This window comes from Rhinoderma darwinii, unplaced genomic scaffold, assembly GCF_050947455.1.
Source record: "Rhinoderma darwinii isolate aRhiDar2 unplaced genomic scaffold, aRhiDar2.hap1 Scaffold_546, whole genome shotgun sequence".
NCBI classification, from domain to species: domain Eukaryota; kingdom Metazoa; phylum Chordata; class Amphibia; order Anura; family Rhinodermatidae; genus Rhinoderma; species Rhinoderma darwinii.
Window position 1 is genome coordinate 1 of NW_027464096.1, and position 16,443 is coordinate 16,443.

At 47.9% G+C, this 16,443-nt stretch overlaps 11 non-coding genes across 11 annotated transcripts; all 11 read right to left on the bottom strand.

Moving 5' to 3' along the window:
• Positions 1–323: 323 nt before the first annotated feature.
• LOC142722941 (U2 spliceosomal RNA) lies at positions 324–514 on the bottom strand. The gene has a single exon (XR_012875199.1). It is a non-coding gene; the product is annotated as a U2 spliceosomal RNA (small nuclear RNA).
• Positions 515–1,850: 1,336 nt separating this feature from the next.
• LOC142723062 (U2 spliceosomal RNA) lies at positions 1,851–2,041 on the bottom strand. Its single transcript, XR_012875279.1, has one exon. It is a non-coding gene; the product is annotated as a U2 spliceosomal RNA (small nuclear RNA).
• A 1,326-nt stretch (positions 2,042–3,367) lies between these two features.
• LOC142723074 (U2 spliceosomal RNA) lies at positions 3,368–3,558 on the bottom strand. The gene has a single exon (XR_012875292.1). It is a non-coding gene; the product is annotated as a U2 spliceosomal RNA (small nuclear RNA).
• Positions 3,559–4,883: 1,325 nt separating this feature from the next.
• Positions 4,884–5,074, bottom strand: LOC142723086 (U2 spliceosomal RNA). The gene has a single exon (XR_012875304.1). It is a non-coding gene; the product is annotated as a U2 spliceosomal RNA (small nuclear RNA).
• A 1,336-nt stretch (positions 5,075–6,410) lies between these two features.
• Positions 6,411–6,601, bottom strand: LOC142723098 (U2 spliceosomal RNA). The gene has a single exon (XR_012875316.1). It is a non-coding gene; the product is annotated as a U2 spliceosomal RNA (small nuclear RNA).
• A 1,332-nt stretch (positions 6,602–7,933) lies between these two features.
• On the bottom strand, positions 7,934–8,124 carry LOC142722948 (U2 spliceosomal RNA). Its single transcript, XR_012875207.1, has one exon. It is a non-coding gene; the product is annotated as a U2 spliceosomal RNA (small nuclear RNA).
• Positions 8,125–9,460: 1,336 nt separating this feature from the next.
• Positions 9,461–9,651, bottom strand: LOC142722960 (U2 spliceosomal RNA). Its single transcript, XR_012875219.1, has one exon. It is a non-coding gene; the product is annotated as a U2 spliceosomal RNA (small nuclear RNA).
• Positions 9,652–10,989: 1,338 nt separating this feature from the next.
• Positions 10,990–11,180, bottom strand: LOC142722972 (U2 spliceosomal RNA). The gene has a single exon (XR_012875228.1). It is a non-coding gene; the product is annotated as a U2 spliceosomal RNA (small nuclear RNA).
• Positions 11,181–12,506: 1,326 nt separating this feature from the next.
• Positions 12,507–12,697, bottom strand: LOC142722984 (U2 spliceosomal RNA). The gene has a single exon (XR_012875237.1). It is a non-coding gene; the product is annotated as a U2 spliceosomal RNA (small nuclear RNA).
• A 1,332-nt stretch (positions 12,698–14,029) lies between these two features.
• LOC142722996 (U2 spliceosomal RNA) lies at positions 14,030–14,220 on the bottom strand. The gene has a single exon (XR_012875249.1). It is a non-coding gene; the product is annotated as a U2 spliceosomal RNA (small nuclear RNA).
• Positions 14,221–15,538: 1,318 nt separating this feature from the next.
• On the bottom strand, positions 15,539–15,729 carry LOC142723008 (U2 spliceosomal RNA). The gene has a single exon (XR_012875263.1). It is a non-coding gene; the product is annotated as a U2 spliceosomal RNA (small nuclear RNA).
• Positions 15,730–16,443: the final 714 nt, after the last annotated feature.

A 16,443-nucleotide genomic window follows, 5' to 3' on the forward strand; every position in this document is an offset into this window, starting at 1 on the left:
GAGAGAAGACAAGGAAGGTGAATGAGCTGTTCCAATGTGAAATGCCGGAAACACAGAAACACAGAAGACACACACACACACACACACACACACACACACACACACACACACACACACACACACACACACACACAACAAGAGGTGGCAATGTATTAATTAATTGCATTTAATAAATGAGCTCATTATCACACATGACTGTACAAATGCATTGTCCAACAGGTGTTGAAATAATGGGATTAAAAGGGGAGATCCCATCAGAAAGACAAAAACAATAGCAAACACAAATAGCACTTTTGGAATCTGATTTTAGTCAACACATAAGGGAAGGGTGCACCGGTCCTGGAAATACTGCAATACCAGGTCAATGCGTGGAGTGGACAGAGCAAGCTCTATTTCCATCTCCCTGTTCGAAAAATCCATTTAATATATGGTCCCCAGATAGGGGACGTATCAGATATTAAACTGATAAGAACAGATACTACACTTGATCTTAGCCAAAAGGCCGAGAAGCGATAACCCGAATGGGCCGGCCGTTGACCGAGCCTGCCTAATACTGCTGTTCACCCCTTGCAGCGATTGATTCAGCCTACTCCTAGGCAATTCCATGGGGCCCTGCAGGCTCACACACATTTACAGCTACTAAGCGGGAGGGAGGTGAATAAAGGCCGGAGAGGAAGCCAGACAGGATTTGCTTCTTTTGCTTGCACCACAATGCAGTGCTGAAAGAGGAGGAGGAATCTACATAAAAACGCCTTCCTGGCAACGCCCAAATGCCCTCCTGCCATGCAGATAAACACTGGCAGCGGCAGCAAGTGCATGCCCACAGCCACCCCTTGTTCCTTCACACCTTGTATCAGCTTTAATCCAATCCAGTCCGGTGCTGCCTGCTGAGCAGCACTGACCAACACTGCCTGGGCCCAGGCTTTTATCTCTGAGGCAGGCCCCATTATGATGTCAGAAAGCTGGCTCTGGAATCCTGAGGGCTCCACTATGACACGTGCAAAGTTCCGTCTGAACTTTATATAAGACGGTGCGGCTCAGTCAGTCACTCAGTGTTGCCTGAGAGGGCAACACTGCAACAGCCGGCCGCCAGGCTGTCTTTTTTTTGCACAGCTACTTGCCTCCAGGAGGCCACAAGAGGGAGACAAGGGACTGCAAAATGGAAAATAGGCATCCACCAACTTTACAGACAACTTCTCTTTGCTCCTACAACCTCCATCCTTGCACAGTTTGTTATTCTTCCAGGTAACATAGTAACAAATCCAAATTGCTGCTCTCTTTGTAGGCAAGCAAGGGTTTGTTGCAACTGCAATTCTTACTTCTTCTTGAAATGTAGGGACGACAGTACATTCCATCACATCCATCTAGTGTACACAGGTAGGTCCATTGTGGCGGGTAGGCGGCTGGCTGCTTTAATGGCTGTTTGCTGTTCCCCTACTCCACTCCACTCCACTATTTGACTGTGGTGCTGCATCAATCAGTGGCTGGCTCAGGTGCAGCTCTTTAACTTACCTAAAAGGGAGGGCGGAGAGAAGACAAGGAAGGTGAATGAGCTGTTCCAATGTGAAATGCCGGAAACACAGAAACACAGAAGACACACACACACACACACACACACACACACACACACACACACACACACACACACACACACACACACAACAAGAGGTGGCAATGTATTAATTAATTGCATTTAATAAATGAGCTCATTATCACACATGACTGTACAAATGCATTGTCCAACAGGTGTTGAAATAATGGGATTAAAAGGGGAGATCCCATCAGAAAGACAAAAACAATAGCAAACACAAATAGCACTTTTGGAATCTGATTTTAGTCAACACATAAGGGAAGGGTGCACCGGTCCTGGAAATACTGCAATACCAGGTCAATGCGTGGAGTGGACAGAGCAAGCTCTATTTCCATCTCCCTGTTCGAAAAATCCATTTAATATATGGTCCCCAGATAGGGGACGTATCAGATATTAAACTGATAAGAACAGATACTACACTTGATCTTAGCCAAAAGGCCGAGAAGCGATAACCCGAATGGGCCGGCCGTTGACCGAGCCTGCCTAATACTGCTGTTCACCCCTTGCAGCGATTGATTCAGCCTACTCCTAGGCAATTCCATGGGGCCCTGCAGGCTCACACACATTTACAGCTACTAAGCGGGAGGGAGGTGAATAAAGGCCGGAGAGGAAGCCAGACAGGATTTGCTTCTTTTGCTTGCACCACAATGCAGTGCTGAAAGAGGAGGAGGAATCTACATAAAAACGCCTTCCTGGCAACGCCCAAATGCCCTCCTGCCATGCAGATAAACACTGGCAGCGGCAGCAAGTGCATGCCCACAGCCACCCCTTGTTCCTTCACACCTTGTATCAGCTTTAATCCAATCCAGTCCGGTGCTGCCTGCTGAGCAGCACTGACCAACACTGCCTGGGCCCAGGCTTTTATCTCTGAGGCAGGCCCCATTATGATGTCAGAAAGCTGGCTCTGGAATCCTGAGGGCTCCACTATGACACGTGCAAAGTTCCGTCTGAACTTTATATAAGACGGTGCGGCTCAGTCAGTCACTCAGTGTTGCCTGAGAGGGCAACACTGCAACAGCCGGCCGCCAGGCTGTCTTTTTTTTGCACAGCTACTTGCCTCCAGGAGGCCACAAGAGGGAGACAAGGGACTGCAAAATGGAAAATAGGCATCCACCAACTTTACAGACAACTTCTCTTTGCTCCTACAACCTCCATCCTTGCACAGTTTGTTATTCTTCCAGGTAACATAGTAACAAATCCAAATTGCTGCTCTCTTTGTAGGCAAGCAAGGGTTTGTTGCAACTGCAATTCTTACTTCTTCTTGAAATGTAGGGACGACAGTACATTCCATCACATCCATCTAGTGTACACAGGTAGGTCCATTGTGGCGGGTAGGCGGCTGGCTGCTTTAATGGCTGTTTGCTGTTCCCCTACTCCACTCCACTCCACTATTTGACTGTGGTGCTGCATCAATCAGTGGCTGGCTCAGGTGCAGCTCTTTAACTTACCTAAAAGGGAGGGCGGAGAGAAGACAAGGAAGGTGAATGAGCTGTTCCAATGTGAAATGCCGGAAACACAGAAACACAGAAGACACACACACACACACACACACACACACACACACACACACACACACACACACACACAACAAGAGGTGGCAATGTATTAATTAATTGCATTTAATAAATGAGCTCATTATCACACATGACTGTACAAATGCATTGTCCAACAGGTGTTGAAATAATGGGATTAAAAGGGGAGATCCCATCAGAAAGACAAAAACAATAGCAAACACAAATAGCACTTTTGGAATCTGATTTTAGTCAACACATAAGGGAAGGGTGCACCGGTCCTGGAAATACTGCAATACCAGGTCAATGCGTGGAGTGGACAGAGCAAGCTCTATTTCCATCTCCCTGTTCGAAAAATCCATTTAATATATGGTCCCCAGATAGGGGACGTATCAGATATTAAACTGATAAGAACAGATACTACACTTGATCTTAGCCAAAAGGCCGAGAAGCGATAACCCGAATGGGCCGGCCGTTGACCGAGCCTGCCTAATACTGCTGTTCACCCCTTGCAGCGATTGATTCAGCCTACTCCTAGGCAATTCCATGGGGCCCTGCAGGCTCACACACATTTACAGCTACTAAGCGGGAGGGAGGTGAATAAAGGCCGGAGAGGAAGCCAGACAGGATTTGCTTCTTTTGCTTGCACCACAATGCAGTGCTGAAAGAGGAGGAGGAATCTACATAAAAACGCCTTCCTGGCAACGCCCAAATGCCCTCCTGCCATGCAGATAAACACTGGCAGCGGCAGCAAGTGCATGCCCACAGCCACCCCTTGTTCCTTCACACCTTGTATCAGCTTTAATCCAATCCAGTCCGGTGCTGCCTGCTGAGCAGCACTGACCAACACTGCCTGGGCCCAGGCTTTTATCTCTGAGGCAGGCCCCATTATGATGTCAGAAAGCTGGCTCTGGAATCCTGAGGGCTCCACTATGACACGTGCAAAGTTCCGTCTGAACTTTATATAAGACGGTGCGGCTCAGTCAGTCACTCAGTGTTGCCTGAGAGGGCAACACTGCAACAGCCGGCCGCCAGGCTGTCTTTTTTTTGCACAGCTACTTGCCTCCAGGAGGCCACAAGAGGGAGACAAGGGACTGCAAAATGGAAAATAGGCATCCACCAACTTTACAGACAACTTCTCTTTGCTCCTACAACCTCCATCCTTGCACAGTTTGTTATTCTTCCAGGTAACATAGTAACAAATCCAAATTGCTGCTCTCTTTGTAGGCAAGCAAGGGTTTGTTGCAACTGCAATTCTTACTTCTTCTTGAAATGTAGGGACGACAGTACATTCCATCACATCCATCTAGTGTACACAGGTAGGTCCATTGTGGCGGGTAGGCGGCTGGCTGCTTTAATGGCTGTTTGCTGTTCCCCTACTCCACTCCACTCCACTATTTGACTGTGGTGCTGCATCAATCAGTGGCTGGCTCAGGTGCAGCTCTTTAACTTACCTAAAAGGGAGGGCGGAGAGAAGACAAGGAAGGTGAATGAGCTGTTCCAATGTGAAATGCCGGAAACACAGAAACACAGAAGACACACACACACACACACACACACACACACACACACACACACACACACACACACACAACAAGAGGTGGCAATGTATTAATTAATTGCATTTAATAAATGAGCTCATTATCACACATGACTGTACAAATGCATTGTCCAACAGGTGTTGAAATAATGGGATTAAAAGGGGAGATCCCATCAGAAAGACAAAAACAATAGCAAACACAAATAGCACTTTTGGAATCTGATTTTAGTCAACACATAAGGAAGGGTGCACCGGTCCTGGAAATACTGCAATACCAGGTCAATGCGTGGAGTGGACAGAGCAAGCTCTATTTCCATCTCCCTGTTCGAAAAATCCATTTAATATATGGTCCCCAGATAGGGGACGTATCAGATATTAAACTGATAAGAACAGATACTACACTTGATCTTAGCCAAAAGGCCGAGAAGCGATAACCCGAATGGGCCGGCCGTTGACCGAGCCTGCCTAATACTGCTGTTCACCCCTTGCAGCGATTGATTCAGCCTACTCCTAGGCAATTCCATGGGGCCCTGCAGGCTCACACACATTTACAGCTACTAAGCGGGAGGGAGGTGAATAAAGGCCGGAGAGGAAGCCAGACAGGATTTGCTTCTTTTGCTTGCACCACAATGCAGTGCTGAAAGAGGAGGAGGAATCTACATAAAAACGCCTTCCTGGCAACGCCCAAATGCCCTCCTGCCATGCAGATAAACACTGGCAGCGGCAGCAAGTGCATGCCCACAGCCACCCCTTGTTCCTTCACACCTTGTATCAGCTTTAATCCAATCCAGTCCGGTGCTGCCTGCTGAGCAGCACTGACCAACACTGCCTGGGCCCAGGCTTTTATCTCTGAGGCAGGCCCCATTATGATGTCAGAAAGCTGGCTCTGGAATCCTGAGGGCTCCACTATGACACGTGCAAAGTTCCGTCTGAACTTTATATAAGACGGTGCGGCTCAGTCAGTCACTCAGTGTTGCCTGAGAGGGCAACACTGCAACAGCCGGCCGCCAGGCTGTCTTTTTTTTGCACAGCTACTTGCCTCCAGGAGGCCACAAGAGGGAGACAAGGGACTGCAAAATGGAAAATAGGCATCCACCAACTTTACAGACAACTTCTCTTTGCTCCTACAACCTCCATCCTTGCACAGTTTGTTATTCTTCCAGGTAACATAGTAACAAATCCAAATTGCTGCTCTCTTTGTAGGCAAGCAAGGGTTTGTTGCAACTGCAATTCTTACTTCTTCTTGAAATGTAGGGACGACAGTACATTCCATCACATCCATCTAGTGTACACAGGTAGGTCCATTGTGGCGGGTAGGCGGCTGGCTGCTTTAATGGCTGTTTGCTGTTCCCCTACTCCACTCCACTCCACTATTTGACTGTGGTGCTGCATCAATCAGTGGCTGGCTCAGGTGCAGCTCTTTAACTTACCTAAAAGGGAGGGCGGAGAGAAGACAAGGAAGGTGAATGAGCTGTTCCAATGTGAAATGCCGGAAACACAGAAACACAGAAGACACACACACACACACACACACACACACACACACACACACACACACACACACACACACACACACACAACAAGAGGTGGCAATGTATTAATTAATTGCATTTAATAAATGAGCTCATTATCACACATGACTGTACAAATGCATTGTCCAACAGGTGTTGAAATAATGGGATTAAAAGGGGAGATCCCATCAGAAAGACAAAAACAATAGCAAACACAAATAGCACTTTTGGAATCTGATTTTAGTCAACACATAAGGGAAGGGTGCACCGGTCCTGGAAATACTGCAATACCAGGTCAATGCGTGGAGTGGACAGAGCAAGCTCTATTTCCATCTCCCTGTTCGAAAAATCCATTTAATATATGGTCCCCAGATAGGGGACGTATCAGATATTAAACTGATAAGAACAGATACTACACTTGATCTTAGCCAAAAGGCCGAGAAGCGATAACCCGAATGGGCCGGCCGTTGACCGAGCCTGCCTAATACTGCTGTTCACCCCTTGCAGCGATTGATTCAGCCTACTCCTAGGCAATTCCATGGGGCCCTGCAGGCTCACACACATTTACAGCTACTAAGCGGGAGGGAGGTGAATAAAGGCCGGAGAGGAAGCCAGACAGGATTTGCTTCTTTTGCTTGCACCACAATGCAGTGCTGAAAGAGGAGGAGGAATCTACATAAAAACGCCTTCCTGGCAACGCCCAAATGCCCTCCTGCCATGCAGATAAACACTGGCAGCGGCAGCAAGTGCATGCCCACAGCCACCCCTTGTTCCTTCACACCTTGTATCAGCTTTAATCCAATCCAGTCCGGTGCTGCCTGCTGAGCAGCACTGACCAACACTGCCTGGGCCCAGGCTTTTATCTCTGAGGCAGGCCCCATTATGATGTCAGAAAGCTGGCTCTGGAATCCTGAGGGCTCCACTATGACACGTGCAAAGTTCCGTCTGAACTTTATATAAGACGGTGCGGCTCAGTCAGTCACTCAGTGTTGCCTGAGAGGGCAACACTGCAACAGCCGGCCGCCAGGCTGTCTTTTTTTTGCACAGCTACTTGCCTCCAGGAGGCCACAAGAGGGAGACAAGGGACTGCAAAATGGAAAATAGGCATCCACCAACTTTACAGACAACTTCTCTTTGCTCCTACAACCTCCATCCTTGCACAGTTTGTTATTCTTCCAGGTAACATAGTAACAAATCCAAATTGCTGCTCTCTTTGTAGGCAAGCAAGGGTTTGTTGCAACTGCAATTCTTACTTCTTCTTGAAATGTAGGGACGACAGTACATTCCATCACATCCATCTAGTGTACACAGGTAGGTCCATTGTGGCGGGTAGGCGGCTGGCTGCTTTAATGGCTGTTTGCTGTTCCCCTACTCCACTCCACTCCACTATTTGACTGTGGTGCTGCATCAATCAGTGGCTGGCTCAGGTGCAGCTCTTTAACTTACCTAAAAGGGAGGGCGGAGAGAAGACAAGGAAGGTGAATGAGCTGTTCCAATGTGAAATGCCGGAAACACAGAAACACAGAAGACACACACACACACACACACACACACACACACACACACACACACACACACACACACACACACAACAAGAGGTGGCAATGTATTAATTAATTGCATTTAATAAATGAGCTCATTATCACACATGACTGTACAAATGCATTGTCCAACAGGTGTTGAAATAATGGGATTAAAAGGGGAGATCCCATCAGAAAGACAAAAACAATAGCAAACACAAATAGCACTTTTGGAATCTGATTTTAGTCAACACATAAGGGAAGGGTGCACCGGTCCTGGAAATACTGCAATACCAGGTCAATGCGTGGAGTGGACAGAGCAAGCTCTATTTCCATCTCCCTGTTCGAAAAATCCATTTAATATATGGTCCCCAGATAGGGGACGTATCAGATATTAAACTGATAAGAACAGATACTACACTTGATCTTAGCCAAAAGGCCGAGAAGCGATAACCCGAATGGGCCGGCCGTTGACCGAGCCTGCCTAATACTGCTGTTCACCCCTTGCAGCGATTGATTCAGCCTACTCCTAGGCAATTCCATGGGGCCCTGCAGGCTCACACACATTTACAGCTACTAAGCGGGAGGGAGGTGAATAAAGGCCGGAGAGGAAGCCAGACAGGATTTGCTTCTTTTGCTTGCACCACAATGCAGTGCTGAAAGAGGAGGAGGAATCTACATAAAAACGCCTTCCTGGCAACGCCCAAATGCCCTCCTGCCATGCAGATAAACACTGGCAGCGGCAGCAAGTGCATGCCCACAGCCACCCCTTGTTCCTTCACACCTTGTATCAGCTTTAATCCAATCCAGTCCGGTGCTGCCTGCTGAGCAGCACTGACCAACACTGCCTGGGCCCAGGCTTTTATCTCTGAGGCAGGCCCCATTATGATGTCAGAAAGCTGGCTCTGGAATCCTGAGGGCTCCACTATGACACGTGCAAAGTTCCGTCTGAACTTTATATAAGACGGTGCGGCTCAGTCAGTCACTCAGTGTTGCCTGAGAGGGCAACACTGCAACAGCCGGCCGCCAGGCTGTCTTTTTTTTGCACAGCTACTTGCCTCCAGGAGGCCACAAGAGGGAGACAAGGGACTGCAAAATGGAAAATAGGCATCCACCAACTTTACAGACAACTTCTCTTTGCTCCTACAACCTCCATCCTTGCACAGTTTGTTATTCTTCCAGGTAACATAGTAACAAATCCAAATTGCTGCTCTCTTTGTAGGCAAGCAAGGGTTTGTTGCAACTGCAATTCTTACTTCTTCTTGAAATGTAGGGACGACAGTACATTCCATCACATCCATCTAGTGTACACAGGTAGGTCCATTGTGGCGGGTAGGCGGCTGGCTGCTTTAATGGCTGTTTGCTGTTCCCCTACTCCACTCCACTCCACTATTTGACTGTGGTGCTGCATCAATCAGTGGCTGGCTCAGGTGCAGCTCTTTAACTTACCTAAAAGGGAGGGCGGAGAGAAGACAAGGAAGGTGAATGAGCTGTTCCAATGTGAAATGCCGGAAACACAGAAACACAGAAGACACACACACACACACACACACACACACACACACACACACACACACACACACACACACACACACACAACAAGAGGTGGCAATGTATTAATTAATTGCATTTAATAAATGAGCTCATTATCACACATGACTGTACAAATGCATTGTCCAACAGGTGTTGAAATAATGGGATTAAAAGGGGAGATCCCATCAGAAAGACAAAAACAATAGCAAACACAAATAGCACTTTTGGAATCTGATTTTAGTCAACACATAAGGGAAGGGTGCACCGGTCCTGGAAATACTGCAATACCAGGTCAATGCGTGGAGTGGACAGAGCAAGCTCTATTTCCATCTCCCTGTTCGAAAAATCCATTTAATATATGGTCCCCAGATAGGGGACGTATCAGATATTAAACTGATAAGAACAGATACTACACTTGATCTTAGCCAAAAGGCCGAGAAGCGATAACCCGAATGGGCCGGCCGTTGACCGAGCCTGCCTAATACTGCTGTTCACCCCTTGCAGCGATTGATTCAGCCTACTCCTAGGCAATTCCATGGGGCCCTGCAGGCTCACACACATTTACAGCTACTAAGCGGGAGGGAGGTGAATAAAGGCCGGAGAGGAAGCCAGACAGGATTTGCTTCTTTTGCTTGCACCACAATGCAGTGCTGAAAGAGGAGGAGGAATCTACATAAAAACGCCTTCCTGGCAACGCCCAAATGCCCTCCTGCCATGCAGATAAACACTGGCAGCGGCAGCAAGTGCATGCCCACAGCCACCCCTTGTTCCTTCACACCTTGTATCAGCTTTAATCCAATCCAGTCCGGTGCTGCCTGCTGAGCAGCACTGACCAACACTGCCTGGGCCCAGGCTTTTATCTCTGAGGCAGGCCCCATTATGATGTCAGAAAGCTGGCTCTGGAATCCTGAGGGCTCCACTATGACACGTGCAAAGTTCCGTCTGAACTTTATATAAGACGGTGCGGCTCAGTCAGTCACTCAGTGTTGCCTGAGAGGGCAACACTGCAACAGCCGGCCGCCAGGCTGTCTTTTTTTTGCACAGCTACTTGCCTCCAGGAGGCCACAAGAGGGAGACAAGGGACTGCAAAATGGAAAATAGGCATCCACCAACTTTACAGACAACTTCTCTTTGCTCCTACAACCTCCATCCTTGCACAGTTTGTTATTCTTCCAGGTAACATAGTAACAAATCCAAATTGCTGCTCTCTTTGTAGGCAAGCAAGGGTTTGTTGCAACTGCAATTCTTACTTCTTCTTGAAATGTAGGGACGACAGTACATTCCATCACATCCATCTAGTGTACACAGGTAGGTCCATTGTGGCGGGTAGGCGGCTGGCTGCTTTAATGGCTGTTTGCTGTTCCCCTACTCCACTCCACTCCACTATTTGACTGTGGTGCTGCATCAATCAGTGGCTGGCTCAGGTGCAGCTCTTTAACTTACCTAAAAGGGAGGGCGGAGAGAAGACAAGGAAGGTGAATGAGCTGTTCCAATGTGAAATGCCGGAAACACAGAAACACAGAAGACACACACACACACACACACACACACACACACACACACACACACACACACACACACACACACACACACAACAAGAGGTGGCAATGTATTAATTAATTGCATTTAATAAATGAGCTCATTATCACACATGACTGTACAAATGCATTGTCCAACAGGTGTTGAAATAATGGGATTAAAAGGGGAGATCCCATCAGAAAGACAAAAACAATAGCAAACACAAATAGCACTTTTGGAATCTGATTTTAGTCAACACATAAGGGAAGGGTGCACCGGTCCTGGAAATACTGCAATACCAGGTCAATGCGTGGAGTGGACAGAGCAAGCTCTATTTCCATCTCCCTGTTCGAAAAATCCATTTAATATATGGTCCCCAGATAGGGGACGTATCAGATATTAAACTGATAAGAACAGATACTACACTTGATCTTAGCCAAAAGGCCGAGAAGCGATAACCCGAATGGGCCGGCCGTTGACCGAGCCTGCCTAATACTGCTGTTCACCCCTTGCAGCGATTGATTCAGCCTACTCCTAGGCAATTCCATGGGGCCCTGCAGGCTCACACACATTTACAGCTACTAAGCGGGAGGGAGGTGAATAAAGGCCGGAGAGGAAGCCAGACAGGATTTGCTTCTTTTGCTTGCACCACAATGCAGTGCTGAAAGAGGAGGAGGAATCTACATAAAAACGCCTTCCTGGCAACGCCCAAATGCCCTCCTGCCATGCAGATAAACACTGGCAGCGGCAGCAAGTGCATGCCCACAGCCACCCCTTGTTCCTTCACACCTTGTATCAGCTTTAATCCAATCCAGTCCGGTGCTGCCTGCTGAGCAGCACTGACCAACACTGCCTGGGCCCAGGCTTTTATCTCTGAGGCAGGCCCCATTATGATGTCAGAAAGCTGGCTCTGGAATCCTGAGGGCTCCACTATGACACGTGCAAAGTTCCGTCTGAACTTTATATAAGACGGTGCGGCTCAGTCAGTCACTCAGTGTTGCCTGAGAGGGCAACACTGCAACAGCCGGCCGCCAGGCTGTCTTTTTTTTGCACAGCTACTTGCCTCCAGGAGGCCACAAGAGGGAGACAAGGGACTGCAAAATGGAAAATAGGCATCCACCAACTTTACAGACAACTTCTCTTTGCTCCTACAACCTCCATCCTTGCACAGTTTGTTATTCTTCCAGGTAACATAGTAACAAATCCAAATTGCTGCTCTCTTTGTAGGCAAGCAAGGGTTTGTTGCAACTGCAATTCTTACTTCTTCTTGAAATGTAGGGACGACAGTACATTCCATCACATCCATCTAGTGTACACAGGTAGGTCCATTGTGGCGGGTAGGCGGCTGGCTGCTTTAATGGCTGTTTGCTGTTCCCCTACTCCACTCCACTCCACTATTTGACTGTGGTGCTGCATCAATCAGTGGCTGGCTCAGGTGCAGCTCTTTAACTTACCTAAAAGGGAGGGCGGAGAGAAGACAAGGAAGGTGAATGAGCTGTTCCAATGTGAAATGCCGGAAACACAGAAACACAGAAGACACACACACACACACACACACACACACACACACACACACACACACACACACACACAACAAGAGGTGGCAATGTATTAATTAATTGCATTTAATAAATGAGCTCATTATCACACATGACTGTACAAATGCATTGTCCAACAGGTGTTGAAATAATGGGATTAAAAGGGGAGATCCCATCAGAAAGACAAAAACAATAGCAAACACAAATAGCACTTTTGGAATCTGATTTTAGTCAACACATAAGGGAAGGGTGCACCGGTCCTGGAAATACTGCAATACCAGGTCAATGCGTGGAGTGGACAGAGCAAGCTCTATTTCCATCTCCCTGTTCGAAAAATCCATTTAATATATGGTCCCCAGATAGGGGACGTATCAGATATTAAACTGATAAGAACAGATACTACACTTGATCTTAGCCAAAAGGCCGAGAAGCGATAACCCGAATGGGCCGGCCGTTGACCGAGCCTGCCTAATACTGCTGTTCACCCCTTGCAGCGATTGATTCAGCCTACTCCTAGGCAATTCCATGGGGCCCTGCAGGCTCACACACATTTACAGCTACTAAGCGGGAGGGAGGTGAATAAAGGCCGGAGAGGAAGCCAGACAGGATTTGCTTCTTTTGCTTGCACCACAATGCAGTGCTGAAAGAGGAGGAGGAATCTACATAAAAACGCCTTCCTGGCAACGCCCAAATGCCCTCCTGCCATGCAGATAAACACTGGCAGCGGCAGCAAGTGCATGCCCACAGCCACCCCTTGTTCCTTCACACCTTGTATCAGCTTTAATCCAATCCAGTCCGGTGCTGCCTGCTGAGCAGCACTGACCAACACTGCCTGGGCCCAGGCTTTTATCTCTGAGGCAGGCCCCATTATGATGTCAGAAAGCTGGCTCTGGAATCCTGAGGGCTCCACTATGACACGTGCAAAGTTCCGTCTGAACTTTATATAAGACGGTGCGGCTCAGTCAGTCACTCAGTGTTGCCTGAGAGGGCAACACTGCAACAGCCGGCCGCCAGGCTGTCTTTTTTTTGCACAGCTACTTGCCTCCAGGAGGCCACAAGAGGGAGACAAGGGACTGCAAAATGGAAAATAGGCATCCACCAACTTTACAGACAACTTCTCTTTGCTCCTACAACCTCCATCCTTGCACAGTTTGTTATTCTTCCAGGTAACATAGTAACAAATCCAAATTGCTGCTCTCTTTGTAGGCAAGCAAGGGTTTGTTGCAACTGCAATTCTTACTTCTTCTTGAAATGTAGGGACGACAGTACATTCCATCACATCCATCTAGTGTACACAGGTAGGTCCATTGTGGCGGGTAGGCGGCTGGCTGCTTTAATGGCTGTTTGCTGTTCCCCTACTCCACTCCACTCCACTATTTGACTGTGGTGCTGCATCAATCAGTGGCTGGCTCAGGTGCAGCTCTTTAACTTACCTAAAAGGGAGGGCGGAGAGAAGACAAGGAAGGTGAATGAGCTGTTCCAATGTGAAATGCCGGAAACACAGAAACACAGAAGACACACACACACACACACACACACACACACACACACACACACACACACACACACACACACACAACAAGAGGTGGCAATGTATTAATTAATTGCATTTAATAAATGAGCTCATTATCACACATGACTGTACAAATGCATTGTCCAACAGGTGTTGAAATAATGGGATTAAAAGGGGAGATCCCATCAGAAAGACAAAAACAATAGCAAACACAAATAGCACTTTTGGAATCTGATTTTAGTCAACACATAAGGGAAGGGTGCACCGGTCCTGGAAATACTGCAATACCAGGTCAATGCGTGGAGTGGACAGAGCAAGCTCTATTTCCATCTCCCTGTTCGAAAAATCCATTTAATATATGGTCCCCAGATAGGGGACGTATCAGATATTAAACTGATAAGAACAGATACTACACTTGATCTTAGCCAAAAGGCCGAGAAGCGATAACCCGAATGGGCCGGCCGTTGACCGAGCCTGCCTAATACTGCTGTTCACCCCTTGCAGCGATTGATTCAGCCTACTCCTAGGCAATTCCATGGGGCCCTGCAGGCTCACACACATTTACAGCTACTAAGCGGGAGGGAGGTGAATAAAGGCCGGAGAGGAAGCCAGACAGGATTTGCTTCTTTTGCTTGCACCACAATGCAGTGCTGAAAGAGGAGGAGGAATCTACATAAAAACGCCTTCCTGGCAACGCCCAAATGCCCTCCTGCCATGCAGATAAACACTGGCAGCGGCAGCAAGTGCATGCCCACAGCCACCCCTTGTTCCTTCACACCTTGTATCAGCTTTAATCCAATCCAGTCCGGTGCTGCCTGCTGAGCAGCACTGACCAACACTGCCTGGGCCCAGGCTTTTATCTCTGAGGCAGGCCCCATTATGATGTCAGAAAGCTGGCTCTGGAATCCTGAGGGCTCCACTATGACACGTGCAAAGTTCCGTCTGAACTTTATATAAGACGGTGCGGCTCAGTCAGTCACTCAGTGTTGCCTGAGAGGGCAACACTGCAACAGCCGGCCGCCAGGCTGTCTTTTTTTTGCACAGCTACTTGCCTCCAGGAGGCCACAAGAGGGAGACAAGGGACTGCAAAATGGAAAATAGGCATCCACCAACTTTACAGACAACTTCTCTTTGCTCCTACAACCTCCATCCTTGCACAGTTTGTTATTCTTCCAGGTAACATAGTAACAAATCCAAATTGCTGCTCTCTTTGTAGGCAAGCAAGGGTTTGTTGCAACTGCAATTCTTACTTCTTCTTGAAATGTAGGGACGACAGTACATTCCATCACATCCATCTAGTGTACACAGGTAGGTCCATTGTGGCGGGTAGGCGGCTGGCTGCTTTAATGGCTGTTTGCTGTTCCCCTACTCCACTCCACTCCACTATTTGACTGTGGTGCTGCATCAATCAGTGGCTGGCTCAGGTGCAGCTCTTTAACTTACCTAAAAGGGAGGGCGGAGAGAAGACAAGGAAGGTGAATGAGCTGTTCCAATGTGAAATGCCGGAAACACAGAAACACAGAAGACACACACACACACACACACACACACACACACACACACACACACACACAACAAGAGGTGGCAATGTATTAATTAATTGCATTTAATAAATGAGCTCATTATCACACATGACTGTACAAATGCATTGTCCAACAGGTGTTGAAATAATGGGATTAAAAGGGGAGATCCCATCAGAAAGACAAAAACAATAGCAAACACAAATAGCACTTTTGGAATCTGATTTTAGTCAACACATAAGGGAAGGGTGCACCGGTCCTGGAAATACTGCAATACCAGGTCAATGCGTGGAGTGGACAGAGCAAGCTCTATTTCCATCTCCCTGTTCGAAAAATCCATTTAATATATGGTCCCCAGATAGGGGACGTATCAGATATTAAACTGATAAGAACAGATACTACACTTGATCTTAGCCAAAAGGCCGAGAAGCGATAACCCGAATGGGCCGGCCGTTGACCGAGCCTGCCTAATACTGCTGTTCACCCCTTGCAGCGATTGATTCAGCCTACTCCTAGGCAATTCCATGGGGCCCTGCAGGCTCACACACATTTACAGCTACTAAGCGGGAGGGAGGTGAATAAAGGCCGGAGAGGAAGCCAGACAGGATTTGCTTCTTTTGCTTGCACCACAATGCAGTGCTGAAAGAGGAGGAGGAATCTACATAAAAACGCCTTCCTGGCAACGCCCAAATGCCCTCCTGCCATGCAGATAAACACTGGCAGCGGCAGCAAGTGCATGCCCACAGCCACCCCTTGTTCCTTCACACCTTGTATCAGCTTTAATCCAATCCAGTCCGGTGCTGCCTGCTGAGCAGCACTGACCAACACTGCCTGGGCCCAGGCTTTTATCTCTGAGGCAGGCCCCATTATGATGTCAGAAAGCTGGCTCTGGAATCCTGAGGGCTCCACTATGACACGTGCAAAGTTCCGTCTGAACTTTATATAAGACGGTGCGGCTCAGTCAGTCACTCAGTGTTGCCTGAGAGGGCAACACTGCAACAGCCGGCCGCCAGGCTGTCTTTTTTTTGCACAGCTACTTGCCTCCAGGAGGCCACAAGAGGGAGACAAGGGACTGCAAAATGGAAAATAGGCATCCACCAACTTTACAGACAACTTCTCTTTGCTCCTACAACCTCCATCCTTGCACA